Source organism: Myotis brandtii, unplaced genomic scaffold (genome assembly GCF_000412655.1).
Source record: "Myotis brandtii unplaced genomic scaffold, ASM41265v1 scaffold1042, whole genome shotgun sequence".
NCBI classification, from domain to species: Eukaryota; Metazoa; Chordata; class Mammalia; order Chiroptera; family Vespertilionidae; genus Myotis; species Myotis brandtii.
Genome location: NW_005353506.1, coordinates 248918 through 254479, shown reverse-complemented (window position 1 = coordinate 254479; position 5562 = coordinate 248918).

Sequence of the window (5562 nt, the reverse complement as noted above, 5' to 3'; positions counted from 1 at the left end):
GTCTATAATAATAAAAGCTTAATATGCTAATTAGACTGCACGACCTCCCAGAGGACCTTTGGGATGAAGCCACGGCTGCTTTGGGCCTCTAGTCTGTTATAAATGTTAGTAATTAGCCTTTGAGATGGTTCCTTTTTTGTGAAGCAGAATTAACCCGTTTGTCTGACCATTATACCATGCATTGCCCTGTCACGTCAGGTTTCCTTCACTGAGCTCACAGTTGCCTTCATTCTCAGGCCGACCTGTCTGTTCTCAGGAAGCAATGCGTTCTGCTGACTAGGACTGCTTTGGTTTGGCCCCTCGGCTACATCTCAGGGTATTCTGGAAAGACCTCTGGGAGAAACCTGAGTTGGAATTCCCTGCTCTCCACTTAGTCATGGGCTGGGACAAGTTATCCAAACCTCTGGACCTCTGTGTCTCTGTGTCTCCATCTCTAAAACTGAGGCTGGAAGAAACCAGTGGTTTACAATATGTCCTACAGGGTCACTTAAAGCAGCTATGGGGGTTAATGGGGGTGGAAGGTCTGGGCCTCCTATCACCGAGCTTCAGCAACACAACAGCTGTGTGTGCGCACGTGTGTGCTCACTCTCCCTCTCCCTCTCCCTCTCCCTCTATGCTCTGATTCTAGATGACATTTTATTTGAACAAAGGGTGCTATATCTAAAAATAGTTGGAAAAAAACACTGGAAAGCAGGCTTTCTAGCTGGGGCTAAGGAAATAGGTTCCTATCTGTTCTCAGGACCATGTTTCTTGCACTGTATCAAGTTATCTTCACAGGAGTGACTGGGCAGAGAATCTATAATAATAAAAGCTTAATATGCTAATTAGACTGCACGACCTCCCAGAGGACCTTTGGGATGAAGCCACGGCTGCTTTGGGCCTCTAGTCTGTTATAAATGTTAGTAATTAGCCTTTGAGATGGTTCCTTTTTTGTGAAGCAGAATTAACCCGTTTGTCTGACCATTATCCATGCATTGGCCCTGTCACGTCAGGTTTCCTTCACTGAGCTCACAGTTGCCTTCATTCTCAGGCCGACCTGTCTGTTCTCAGGAAGCAATGCGTTCTGCTGACTAGGACTGCTTTGGTTTGGCCCCTCGGCTACATCTCAGGGTATTCTGGAAAGACCTCTGGGAGAAACCTGAGTTGGAATTCCCTGCTCTCCACTTAGTCATGGGCTGGGACAAGTTATCCAAACCTCTGGACCTCTGTGTCTCTGTGTCTCCATCTCTAAAACTGAGGCTGGAAGAAACCAGTGGTTTACAATATGTCCTACAGGGTCACTTAAAGCAGCTATGGGGGTTAATGGGGGTGGAAGGTCTGGGCCTCCTATCACTGAGCTTCAGCAACACAACAGCTGTGTGTGCGCGCACGTGTGTGCTCACTCTCCCTCTCCCTCTCCCTCTCCCTCTATGTCCTGATTCTAGGTGACATTTTGTTTGAACAAAGAGTGCTATATCTAAAAATAGTTGAAAACAACAACAACAAAAAAACACTGGAAAGCAGGCCTACTAGCTGGGGCTAAGGAAATAGGTTCCTTCTAGTTCTAACTTTCCATGAGCATATGAAAGCAGTTTTAAAGACAGAGAATTTCACTAACTTTAACTAAAATGTAATGTTGAACATTTGCTGAAAATCATTTTTTTATTTCATTTATTTTTTAAATCATTTTTAAGTTACATTTTTCAGAAATAACCTCAAAGAGAAAAATCAATGTCAAAATCTTTGAGTACTTTGAAATGGCAAGCTACACGACAAACTTCATGGTGGCCATGCTTTTCATCAGAAAGCCTATAATTCTATTCCTCTTGAATCCAATGAAAAATTATTCTTTTTCTTCTTTAGAGGTAAGTGTAACGAGTATTCACAACCAAAAGTCACTAGACTTTACCTCAAAAACAGAAAAGTTCCACTCCTTTAAGACACCACGAGGTTCGTCCTTTTCCATCTGCTCTTTTTCTGCTGGAAGTTTATCATGTCATCGAGAGAACACATCCACTGTCTCCTGTTTCTCTTCCCCTGTGACAGTCTATGAATAAGATGACTGGATACCAGAGAAAAAAGACGAATGTTTGGCTACAAGGTCTGCTTTTATGTGGGTTCCTTTCACCCCGTATCTTTGGGACACTTGCTTTAAATCAGGCCCAATATGCAATAATTAAGCAATTGCTGTTCATGGAATGATGGGCTACCCAGGAGGGTCATAACTTGCAGAGACTGCCCCTCTCCAGCACCTCTGTCCAGCAGGGCTTTCTGTGGTGATGGGAACGTCCTCTCTCCTTGCGGAGCAGCACAGTTGCCAACAGCCACGGCGGCCATCGGACACTTGAAAGGTGCCTAGTGTGACCGCTGAGCTAAATTTTGCAAGTTAATTAAACTCAAATCACCAAATGTGACTTGTGGCTACCCAATGGACAATGTAGCTCTAGAGAATCAATGAAATTTTTATTTATTTTTGAAATTTTAAAAATCTCTTCCACATATTTCTGTCCTGTCTCTCCCCTCCAGGATAAGATCCTTGGTCATATTTATTTTGATTGATAGCACTAATGCTAAACAGATTCTAGATTTATTTAATGTGTTGATTATTGACTGTATATGGCATGATATCTATTTACGGCACTAATATTATGTAATACATATTAGAAGTTTGCTTCATGCATCACTTGGCTCCTTTATGGTCAGAAATAAAGTATAGAGTTTTACACTTTTAAAGTTGTTTTGATTAAAACTTTCTTCTGTGCCCGGCACAGGAAAAAAAAATCAATAAATGATTGATGATTCTGATGGGTTCTCCCTCACCTCTACCCCAGGTCTCCCAGCTCATACAATCCTTCTTTTAAGGTCACTTGGACAGTTTTGCCCTAAGACTGCCAGGCCTGTACACCCACCTTTCAGAGCTCCTCTGGCCTTTCTGGGAGTTAAGAGCTAGGCGTTTGTCTCTCTCGCTGTGTGCTGCTGCCTTCTGACTTGCCATGCGTCTACGCTCAGCACCCCTTCAGTCATGCCTATGGCTTCCGGACTTCCAGCCTTTCCTTCACTCTGCTCTGGGCAGGCTCCTCCTCCCACCAGCTCGCCTAGGGCCTTCGATGCCTGTGCCATCTGGACCACTCTGTAGCCTGATGATCTGACCTTGTTTAGGGCCCAGTGTTCAGTTACGGCTTCTAAAATGGGCATCACCAAACTACAGTGTGATTGACTCCAGGGATCAGTCATGCCACATGACACAGCTGAAGGGACTGAGAGCGCATCACTCGGAGAACGTTATTACATAGATACTATTTATAAAATATGCATGTATATTATGCTAGGCATTGGGCTAATTGCTTTTAATTTTCACGTAATCCTTATAGCAACCGCGTGTCCTATTTCTACACGTTGCAGATGTTGCTAGTCTCAGAGAGGTTGGGTGACTTTCCCCAAGTCACCAAGTTAGGAAGCGGCAGATTTATGATTCCTGTTTACACTCTGTGAGTCTGAAGCCTGCAGTTTTAACCACAACATAATTCCTTACAGAACACAGAGAGTTCTTTACAATCAGTACAGAGGGCAAATCCCAAAGGAACTGGATTTTAGGTCACTTTAAAGAAGAGTTTTTAGTAATTCAAGCCCTTCACCACCACCTCACGCTGTGAAGTACTCTGGGCCTCTCATTAGCAGCTCCCCAACCAAGGACTGGTGCTGGCTGAGCAGAAACACCGTAAAAGGCATTTAGAATAAGTGGAACTCACAAGTGGCAGATGAGCACGCCGGGCCTTTCCAATTCAAGTTTCTTCTGAATGTAATTTCCTCTCTGGAGGACATTTTTGCCAATTTACTCCCATATGACTACTTTTAAAATTTTTTCCATGTAATTCATAAAGACCATTTTTTCCCATGTAAAACCAGAATGCAATTAATTCATTATTCCAATTGTCATAAGCAGGGTATACTCTACCTGTGGGTGAGCCTATATAGGAATCCACCTCATGTTTCACAGAGGAATAAAAAATTGCCTGGATCATGGAACCTCAAAAATGATTTCAAAAAGTATGTTAAGCATTTGACAGACTTTAATTTAGTTAGATATTAATGATCAGAGAGACACAGGAGAGGAAGAATAGAATATTATTAGATTTCAAGTTAATAATGATCCCTTAAATAATAGAGTATGCTATTATGCTATTATCATTTTAATATAATCCTTAGAATTATATTGTAACTTTTAATTATTTCTAATATACTTCACATGTGCCAGATGATAAATAGCATTTTTAAAAATCCTCATCTGAGGACATGTTTATATATATATATGTATATATATATATATATATATATATATATAGAGAGAGAGAGAGAGAGAGAGAGAGAGAGAGAGAGAGAAAGAGAGAGACATCGATCAATTACCTCCTATGCCCACCCCATTCAGGGATCGAACCTGAAACCTAGGTATGTGCCCTACCTGAGAATCAAACCTGCATGGGCCAATGCTCCAACCGAGCCACCTAGCCAGTGCATGAGAAGCATTTTTTTTACAAGTGTGTTTTCTCTTTGTGTGTGTGTTTTAAAAATGTATATTTTATTTATTTCAGAAAGGAAGGGAGAGGGAGAGAGAGGTAGAAACACCAATGATGAGAGAGACATTGATTGGCAGCCTCCTGCACTCCCCACACTGGGGATTGAGACTGCAACCTGGGCATGTGCTGCCCTGACTGGGAATCAAATCATGACCTCCTGGTTCATAGGTTGATGCTCAATCACTGAGCTATACTGGCCAGGCATGTTTCTCTGTTTTGAAGGAAAATGCACTGAATATCCTGAAGTCCACGTTTTGATATTTGTATTTTCAAAAAGGATGCTGAGTTTCAATATATATCTTCTTTTTAACATTTATCTGCCCATCCTATATTCCTCCTCAACTACTCCTGATTGGGGCATTCCTCCCACCCTCAACTCACAAAACTTGTGCAAGTGGTTGGAAGGGAACACACACATAATCCAAGGGGCCTAACATCTACAGATGCTTCCATGGAGATAGTTGTACATTATGATTGTGAAGAAGTTTATATTCTTGAAATGATTAGCACACACGATAGTCTTTAGAGAATAAATACTGTGTAAAGAAATTATGTGGCATACACTAGTAGGAAGTCAAAACCGGGCTAAAGAGAACTGAAAGGAGTTAGTGATAGGAGCAGGTGGAATCTGTATTTCAGAGAACTGGATGGGGTGGAATAAGGAACTGAAACAAGCGGGGGTGCCTAGCCTGGGGATCTGGAAGGAAGGTTCCACTTGAAGTGTGGGTCTTGAAGAATTCTAGGCAAGTAAAGAATGTAAGTAGGAAATGGTGCTTGGGGAATGCTGAGCCGTCCGATTTACAGTGGAGTTGGAGTTCAAGAAGGGTGAAAGCAAAGTTAACAAATAAAGGTAAGTCTGGGGTTCTATTGTGAAGACTCTTCACAATATCAGAGTGAACCGTCTGTAACCAGCCTGTGTGGGGATGAGATTCTACCTCCTGTTCTCCCAGGAGGTTGGAATTTTTCATGAACTCTTCCACATATTTCTGTCCTGTCTCTCCCCTCCAGG